The sequence below is a fragment of the Crocuta crocuta genome, unplaced genomic scaffold (genome assembly GCF_008692635.1).
Source record: "Crocuta crocuta isolate KB4526 unplaced genomic scaffold, BGI_CrCroc_1.0 scaffold140, whole genome shotgun sequence".
NCBI classification, from domain to species: Eukaryota; Metazoa; Chordata; class Mammalia; order Carnivora; family Hyaenidae; genus Crocuta; species Crocuta crocuta.
The window spans coordinates 363,084-373,565 of NW_027527775.1; the positions used below are offsets into that span (position 1 = coordinate 363,084).

Genomic DNA, 10,482 nt, shown 5'->3' on the forward strand with positions numbered 1-10,482 from the left:
CAGCAAAACAAGACTTGCAACCTGAACTCTATGAGAAAGAATTTTCTATACTTTAGTTCTCCTTTGGCTAAGTGTAATTATGCATGATTGCAGTCATGGAGAAAATAGAGTTTACTGCTCAGTACAGAAAAGCATTTTCCACTATGATAATCAAGTCTTAGGTTTGTTGTCTTTACCTAGGAGGAAGATATGATCATGAAGACTAGGGAAAACCAAACTCCTTTCTAACCTTGGAGGATGGAGGAGAGGAGAGAAATAGGAAGTGAGATGGAAGGAAGAAAGATGTCAGGCAAGCATGTGTCTCTATATGTCTTCCTGACACACCAGCCCATGTAAACGTGAGCAAGAGGAGGGTCAGGTAAGCTGAGGGAATGCAAAGAGCAGAGACGAATCAGTAGATTTAACACTTCTGAGCATTTGTTCTTTAGGGTTTCAGCATCATGTGAGATGACCACATAGTTAAAAAGAATCTGTTGACCCTGAAGGGAATGTCTACATTACCTTCCAAGCTTTCATCATGGATATGTATAGAAACTGCTTTAAACACTTTATACAGAAGTACCCATTTAATCTTCAAAAAAATATTATGAACTTGGGGTGGACATTTTTTTCAATGTTTTTATTTGTTTTTGAGGGAGAGATTGAGTGTGAGTGGGGGAGGGGCAGAGAGAGAGAGACACACACAGAATCAGAAGCAGCTCTGAGCTGTCAGCACAGAGTCTGAATTGCAAGATCATGACCTGAGGTGAAGTCGGATGCTCAACAGACTGAACCACCCAGGTGCCCAGGAAGACATTTTTTATAATGAGCAGACTTGCCTTAGATCACACGATGAAGAGGAGAAACAAGAATTATACCCTATGCCATTTAGAACTAGAATTTATGCATTTAATCACTGTGCTACATGACTAGAAACTAAGATGTCATCCCAGAATGTTGACAAAGACTCTTCTTTAATTTTTATTTTAATTCCAGTATAGTTAACATACAGTGTTATATTTGCGTTGGGTATACAATATAGTGATTCAGCAATTTTCTGTATTACTCACTGCTCATCATGATGAATGTACCCTTAATCTCCTTCATCTATTTCATCCATCTCCCTTCTGGTATCCATCCATTTGTTCTCTGTGGTTAAGAGTCTTTTGTTTGCTTTGAAACAATATTGCAACATTATTTAGAAGAGCCAAGTGATGTACAACTGCCCATCAATACATGAATAGATAAAGATGTGTGTGTGTGTGTGTGTGTGTGTGTGTACACACACAGAGATACACGCATACAGTGGAATATTATTCAGCCACAAAAAAGAATGGATTCTTGCCATTTGCGACAGCATAGATGGATCTAGGGAGTTTAATACTAAGCAAGGTCAGTTAGATAAAGACAAATACCATATGATTTCACTCACGTATGGAATTTAATAAGTAAAAGAAAACACAAGGACTCTTGAAACTATCAGATCTAATTTCAGTTTCAACCAGATTAGACATTTAAATTATTTTAATGTTCTCTTATGAATAGGACATTATTGGGTGTATAAAATGAACTATAAAACAGTAATAGGAAAATGAAATTCCTCTATAAACATGTTTTCTTCACATATACACAGATGTATACACACACACTCATATAAATACACACACACACACACGTATATATATTCATACACATTCACATGTTCCTTCAACTTCTTTTGTCCTAGTACTGTTTAATTATCTCTGTGTGTATTTCGTAAGGAGCTGTTAACATGAGCTCCTGAGTCACCAAGCATGACTCTATCCAATAGAAATTAAACCTCAGAATAAGTAGTGAGTCCACCTGCTTTATATATGGTCCCCTGGCAGAAGTCAGTGATGCAGTTCATCGCCTAAATTTTTATTAAGCATATGTCATGGGATAGCACATTTCAGACTTTGGGATATATAAGCAACATATACTGCAATACGGGGAAAGCACAAAACACAGTATAAAGTGAATTATAGAGAATTTTAGAGGGGTATGAGTGTTACTGGAAGAATATAGTAAAAGGTAAGGAGGATAGGGGTTACACAATTTCAAATAGAGTGCTCAATTAAAATATTTTAGAGTGTTGTGAATATATTTAACAACATTTTAAATAATCTTGGACAGTAACATATCTGGACTTAAATAGCTGTAAAATAAATTAAAAAATAATGTATTAGGAATGTTTTCAAACTTTTAAGTTACAGCAAAGTCATAAAATACCTTATTTTCATTAAGACTTTTATTTTGTTTTTAAGAATTGGGTAAGAGGATTATTTTAAATGAAATATAATTAACATACAGTATTATATTAGTTTCAAGTGTATAATGATTCTACAATTCTCCACATTACTTGGTGCTCATCACAGTAAGTATACTCTTAATCCCCTTATCTATTTTAACCACCCTCCTCCCTGCCCTCTGGCAACCACTAGTTTTTGTGGTTGTGTAATATTTCATTATATATATATTTATACCACAGCTTCTTTATCCATTTATGGATGGACACTTGGGTTGCTTCCATATTGGCTATTGTAAATAATGCTGCATTAAACATTGGGGTGCATTTATCTTTTTGGATTAGTGTTTTTGTTTTTAGAGGCAGATACCCAGTAGTGGAATTACTGGATCATTTGGCAATTCTATTTTTAATTTTTGAGGACCTTCATACTGTTTTCCACAGAGGCTGTACCAATTTGCATTCCCACTGACAGTGCACAATGGTTTGTTTTTCTTCTCATCCTTATCACACTTGTTATATCTTGTGTTTTTTATTTTAGCCATTTTGAGAAGTATGAGGTGATAACTCATTGTTGTTTTGATTTTAATTTCCCTGATGATGAATAACATTGAGTATCTTTTAACATGTCTCTCGGCCATCTGTACATCATCTTTTGAAAAATTTCATTCAGGTCCTCTGAATTTTTATTTGGATTGTATTTTTGGTGTTGAGTTGTAGGAGTTCTTGATAGATTTTGAAAAATAGCTCCTTATCAGATATACCATTTGAAAATATCTTCTCCCATTCAGTAAGTTGACTTTTTGTTTGTTGATGGTGTCCTCTGCTGTGTGTAGGGTTTTATTTCAGTGTAGTCCCACTAGTTTAATTTTGCTTTTGTTTCCCTTGTCTGAAGAGACATATCTAGAAAATTATTTGTATGGTTCATGTCAAATAAACCACTGCCTGTGTTTTTTTCAGGAATTTAATGGTTTTACATCTCATACTTAGGTCTTTAATCTATATTGAGTTTAGTTTAGCGTGTGGTGTAAGAGTGGTCCAATTTCATTGTTTTATGTATGCTGTCCAGTTTTCTCATCATCATTTGTTGAAGAGCCTGTCTTTTTCCGATTTTATATCATTACCTCCTTTGTCTTACATTAATTGACCATATAATTTGGATTTATTTCTGGACTCTCTATTATAACACATTGATCAGTGTGTCACTTTTTGTGCCAGTACCATACTGTTTGGATTACTTTAGTTTTGTAATTTGTCTTGACATCTGGGATACTTCCAGCTTTGTTCTTTCTCAAGATTGCTTTTGCTTTTGGGTCTTTTGCATACAAGCTGTAGGATTATTTGTTCTAGTTTTGTGAAAGATGTTGTTGGTACTTTGATAAGAATGGCACTAAATCTGTGGATTGTTTTTGGTTGTATGGACATTTTAAAAATATTGGTTCTTCCAGTCCATTAGTATGAGGTATCTTTCCATTTGACTGTACCATCATCAGTTTCTTTCATCAGTGTTTAATAGATTTTAACATACAGGTCTAGTATATACACCTCCTTGGTTAAGTTTATTCCTAGTTTTTTTTTTCTTTCTTTCTGGGGCAATTATAAGTGGAATTTTTAAATTTCTCTTTCCAGCACTTTTTCATTAGTGTGTAGAAATACAACTGATTTCTGTATATTTATTTTGTAACATGTGACCTAACTGAATTCATTTATCAGTTCTAGTAGCTTTTTGATGGAGTACATAGTGTTTTCTACAAACAGTGTCCTGTCATCTGCAAATTGTGAAAAAGTAATTTGGATTCTTTTTATTTCTCTTTGATTGCTGTGGCTAAGACTTTCAGTACTCTGTTGAATGAGAGTGGAGAGAGTGGACATCTGGTCTTTCCTGATCTTAGGGGAAACGTTCTCAAGAAGTTTGTCACCATGGAGTACAATGTTAGCCTGGGGTTCTTCATACATAGTCTTTATTATGTTGAGGTATGTTTTCTTTATGCCTACTTTGTTGAGAATTTTTATCATGAATGAGTGTTATACTTTGTCAAATGATTTCTCTCCACCTACTGATATAATTATCTAGTTTTTATCCTTTCTATTTTTAGTGTGATGTGTACACTGATTGATTTGCAAATATTGAACTATCTTTGCATCTCTGGAATAAATCCCACTTGATGGTGATGAATGGGTTTGTTTTGCTGAGGATTTTTGCATCTGTGTTCATTAGAGATATTGTTCTCTAGTTTTCTTTTTTTTGTAATGTCTTTATCTTGTTTTGGCATGACAGTAATGCTAGCCTCATAGAATGAGCTTGAAAGTTTTCCATCCTCTTCTAACTTTTGGGATAGTTTGAGAATAGGTATTAACTCTTCTTGAAATTTTGGTAGAGATCACCTGTGAAACTTGATCCTGATCTTCTGTGGGTTGGGAGTTTTTACATTCATTGCTAGTAATTAGTCTGTTCATATTTTCTATTTTTTCCTGATTCAGTTTTGGAAGATATATTTCTAGGAATTTATCCATTTCTTCTAAGTTGTCCAATTTCTTGGCTTATAATTTCTAATAGTATTCTTTTGTAATCCTGTGATATATTTTATTTCTGTGGTGTTATTTCTTCTTCATTTCTGATTTTATTTGAGTCTTCTTTCTTGTTTTGTTGTTGTTGTTGTGGCCAAAGTCTCAGTTTTACTGATCTTTTCAAAGAACCAGCTCCTTGTTTCATTAATCTGTTCTACTCTTTTCTTTATTATTCTCTTCCTTCTTCTGGCTTTAGGGGTTGTTTCTTTTTTATTTTTTTTCTAGACCCTTCAGGTTTAAATTTAGGTTGTCTGAGATTTCTCTTGCATCTTGAGGCTGGCCAATATTGTTATAATCTTAGAAATAGCTTTTGTTGGATCTCAAAGGTTTTGGACCATTGTTTTCATTTTTGTTTGGCTTAGTGTGTTTTTAGATTTACTCTCTGATTTCTTGGTTGGCCCATTTATTGTTTAGTAGCATATTATTTAGTTTCCACATATTTGTGTTCTTTACAAATTTTTTGAGATTAATTTCTAGTTTCATACTATTGTGGCTGAAAACATGCATGATACTATTTCAATGTTTTTGAATATATTGAGACTGTTTTGTGACCTAACGAAGTCTATTCTAGGGAATGTTTCAAGATTATATACTTGCAAAGTATATATTTCACTGTCTTGTTGAGTTGTTCCTTTTATCATTACGTAGTGTTGTTCACTGCTGTTATACTGTTTGTTTCACAGTCTGTTTTGTTCAATCAAGTATTGCTACCCCAGCTTACTTTTTACCTTCATTTGCATGGTAAATGTTTTGCCCCCCTTTACTTTTTATCTGTGTATGTCTTTAGGTCTGAAGTGAGTATCTTGTAGCTAGCTTATAAATAGCTCTTGTATTTTTTTGTTTTTTTCTATTCAGTCACTCTATGTTTTCTCATGGAGCATTCAATCCATTTATATTCAAAGTAATTATTGATAGAAAACCAACCACAAAACAAATTCCCATTTCCTGTTTGTGCCTTTCTTCTCTTGCTCTCTTCCCTTGTGGTTTGACTACTTTCTTTAATGATGATTGGATATTATTCACTTTATTTTTTGCATATCTATTATGGCTTTTTGATTTGTGGTTATCATTAGGCTCATAAATAAATCTTAGGCATATGGGAATCTATATTAAGTTGATAGTGGCTTAAGTTTGAATCCATTCTAAAAGCACAGAATTTTTACTCCTTACAGCCTACATTTTATGTATATGATATCATATCTTATGTCTTGTTATTTTGTGAATCCCTTTTTTTTTATATATATATATAATTGATTTTACTGCTTTTGTGCTCTAATCTTTGTACTGGTTTTATAAGTGATTAATCAGTTTTTTTCATTATGTTTATATTCACCTGTAATTTTTTTTTCCATTCCTAATATTTTCTTTTCCTAATTTTCTGCTTGATTATGACCTTTATTTGAACTGAAAAAATTTCTTTAACATTTCTCGTAAGGTTGGTGTAGTGATGATGAACTCCTTTAACTTTCATATGTCTGGGAAACTCATTCCTTCTCTTTCCATTCTAATGGTAGCCTTCCTGGATAGAGCATTCTTTGTTGCAAGTTTCTTTTTTTTGTTGTTTATTTTGTTCTTCCCTTTCAGCACTGTGAAAGTATCTTGCCACTCCCTCCTGGCCTGTGAAGTTCCTGCTGAAAAATCAAGTGATAGACTCATCCAGTTTCCCTTATACATGATTCTTCATCACTACGTTTTGCCATTTTAATTATTGTAGGTCTTGATATGAACCTGCTTTAATTAATTTTGTTGGGGGATCTATGTGCTTCCTGGATAGACATCTCTTTCTTTCTTTAGGGAAGTTTTCAGCTGTTCTTCCGTCAAATAATTTTCTGCCCCCTATTCTCTTTCTTCTCCTTTTGGGACTCCTTATAATGTGAATGTTGCTGTGCCTGATGATATAATTGAGTTCCTCTTAACCTATTGTCATTTTTAATTTAATTTTCTTTTCTTTTTTTTTTTTTTTGTTCAGCTTGATTGCTTTCCATACTCTTCCAGCTTGCTGACCCATTATTCTGTGTCCTCTAATCTGCTGTTGATTCCTTTTAGTACATTTTTTATTTTAGTTATAGAGTTTTTCAGTCTAGGTAGGTTCTTTTATTTATATTTTCCATCTCTTTGTTGAATATCACACTGAGATCCTCCACTGGTTTCTCAAGTCTGGTGAGTATCTTTATCAGGCATTATTGCTTATCTCTGTTTCAAAGCTCTTTTGCTTTATTTTGCCCTGTTCTTTCATTTTGGGATATTCTTCTGTCTCCCCATTTTGTATAACTCTCTGTATGTGCTTCTTTGTGGTAGGAAAATCAGTTTAATCTCCTGATTTTGATAGCAGTGTTTTCATGAAAAACTGTTCTGTGGTTCTTTATCACACAGTGTCTCCTGTTCATTAGAATCAGGCACTTCAAGCATATGTCCTATGTTGGTTGTCTGTGGTTGAACCTCATTTGCCTTCAGCCCGGTTGGTGCCAATTGGCCCACTTTGCCTGTTCTTGGTATACCAGGAGGCTTTTGTCTCTGTGCTGAAAATGAGATCTGCCTGGGGCTGTCATGGGCTAGTAGTTTGGTAATGTCAGCAATCAGACCAGATACCTGCCGCCTCCTCTACTGTGTGTGCAGTAGGACTGGTCTGCAGCGTGTTCTCCTGTGCCTGGTTTCTGGAGAGGCTTTCCTTGGTGGGTGAGGCCAGCAGTCAGACCAGATGCCTTTTGCCAGTCCATTTGCTGATGTTACAATTGAACTGATTGGTAGGGTGTTTTCTTTGCACTGCTGGCTATAAGGTTTGACTGCTGAAACTGCCAGCCCATTAGTTTGTTGTCACCTTCTCCTCTTACCAGGGCAGGAGTTACTTTGGAGTGGGCAAAGCTGGAGCTGCTTGCAGAGTGTGTTGGAGCAGCAGCTGCCTACCAAGCAGGGTAGGTTGGGTGAGGCAGATCTAAAGGAGAATGCCCTAGTGGGGCATGTGTTGCAGCAAGATAGATGGAGAATGTTCACACTGGTTTCTGCAAGTGTCTAGCTGTCTAGACTGTCTTGGGGGGAAGAAATGGCACCTGCCATCTCTTTTGATTTTGAACTGATGTTTAGGAGACTACTCCATATTCCGAGATTAGTAACTCTTAGGCAAAAGGATGTTTAAATCTTTAAAAATACAGCTTAGCTCAGTAGGAATGAGAAAGTGATGCATCAAGCTATTGATAAGGAGTGCTAAAGAAACGAGGACCCACGCTAGTGTTTCAGGCAAGGCTCCAGTATGTTCACACCTCCCTGTATCCATGTGTCCCAGTAGTGCCTTCTCATTAACCACCCCTTCTCTGTGATTGGGTAACTGATTACTTTAGTAAATAGGATATATGCAAATAAGATAAGTGCAGAAGCTGTAGAAGTGCTTGTGCATTAATGCTTGTTTATTAGTGTGCTGAGACCACCAAGCAGCTAAGCCCAGATGAGGCGTCTGGAGTATGCCAGACACCCAACTAACAGTCATCCACCAACTCACTATCTGAGAGGCCAGGCTGTCTCAGCTGACCCTCACGCTGACATGCTCAGATGACTGTACCTGAGACGAGAACCTTCCAGCAGAGTCTAGCTCAAGTTCCCTACCTATAGAATAGTGAGCTAAATAAATGGTTGTTGCATTAAACCAGTTATGTTGAGGCATTGTTACAAAGCACAAGGTGACACTTATTTAACCACTTCAATGCTGATAGCCTGTTAGGATATTTTAGCCAGGAATTAGTTAATCTAATCCATAGGCTTTTAGATTTTCCTCAGTTTGGAAATATTTCATAAAGACAAGCTAGTTGCTATGTAAAGAAAATTACATATCCTTATTCATACATTTTGTTGTTGTTGTTGTTGTTACCAAGGTAGACGATCAATAAATACAATTAAAGTCTTAGGAATATTTACAAGTTCTAGGTAGGCATTTATCAAATTTTCATTATTGTGTCTAGGCATACTCTTTCCCTACCTCCTCCTATATAGTTACCTGCTAAGTGCACATCTATGGAATCCATTTGTCAACTCAGAAGAACAAGGCCAGCAGTTATGCTTGATTATACAGAATAAATACATAGTGTGAAAATTGAAATTAGACATGCTTATTAGAAACTGTGATGATTATTTCTATTCGAGAAGCAAATTAAATAAAACGCCTTATTGATCTAGATTGAATTTCAATTTGCTAAGGTTGGTGCCAGCCAACTTCTGTCCCACAACGTCTGAATAGAAACGCTTACAAGTCCAATAACCTATTCATCACAGGTGATAAAAAAAAAAAGTCAATAAATTACTTTTTACTACAGGAGAAATTTCTGCTTTATATGCCAACAAAGAGTTGAAATGCCAGAAGCAGTTGAGGACTAAATTACTAAACACTTATTTTATCACATCAGAATGTTAATGCCACTGCTTGATTACAACAAGCAATCCAATTGCATGAATTTGGACTCCACGGCACCCAGGCTTTTATATTCATTAGAAAAGTTATTGATTCTGGAAAGTTACCACTAATAAAACTACACTATTTTCTCAGGCATGTTATATAGGCACAGACAGATTATCTGATCAATGCTATTGAGCAAAGGCAAAGTACTCATTGCCTCTAATCTTTTCCCTCCCTTCTAAATTATACATTGGTCTCAACAGCAGCTTGATGAGTAAACATGGACCCATGTGAGCCCAGAGTGGACCCCTCTGTGTATAACAGAAAGTTCTTATTTAGCCTCACACAGCTCTCTATGATTTTTGATAATAAAATTGCAATGTTTTGATAAAAAATATTAAGAAAAACCTAAAGTTAAAAAGGACAATATGAAATTTTGTTAGTAAATTTGTACATTTATACAAAAGTACAATTTTGCTATGTTTTGGCTTTTAGCAAAGTCATACACAAGTTATGCACTTGCATTGATCAGCTGCTTGAAGGTCTAAAAGAAAATGTTTCTTTTTTTTCTAGTTTTCTATGTATTTTCTTATTTCATTTTAGAGAGAGAAGGAGAACACATGAGGGAGACAGGCAGTGGGAGAAAAGATAGACAGACTTTAAGCAGGCTCCACACTCTGCACAGAGCCTGACCCGGGGTTTGATCCCATGACCCTAGGATGTGAACCAAAATCAAGAGTTAGACACCCAACCAACTGAGCCACTGAGAAAATGGTGGGGAAGGAGGCTCTTAGGTTCACCTTATACCACAGACACAACTAGAGTATAGCCACGTGAAGAACAGGAGGAGAGGGGGCAGACTCTCTAACTAGGAGTTAGAGAGCCAAACTCCTAGTGAGAGTAACCACAAACAGAAGGGGCACCATAAGCAAGCAGAGGGTAGAACTGCAGAACCCAACCAGGTATCCTGAGCATGGGGGACCTGCCCTGGGAAGGCAAGTCCTTATAATATATGGCTTTTTCAAAAACTAGCAAGGCTTAATTCCAGTACTTGAAAAATCAGTGGGCTTAGCTCTGGGAGCACTGAAAGCAGTAACAAATTGAAATTGCCCTTAAAGAGCCAGTATAACAAACAACCCCTCGGAGATACAGTATAGAAGCAGCAGTTTCAAAAGCACCTGGGGTATACATGAAGGGTTTTTTTTTTCCCATTCCCCAGATCATTTAATTCTATTGGATTTTCTCCTCAGCCTATAAAGATCTTCAAACATTGATCATCTTAAGATGG

At 35.8% G+C, this 10,482-nt stretch overlaps 1 long non-coding RNA gene across 1 annotated transcript in view; it reads right to left on the reverse strand.

Moving 5' to 3' along the window:
• LOC144238491 (uncharacterized) overlaps nt 1-10,482 on the reverse strand; it is a 49,968-nt gene that overhangs the window by 39,125 nt on the left and 361 nt on the right. The window lies entirely within an intron of this gene.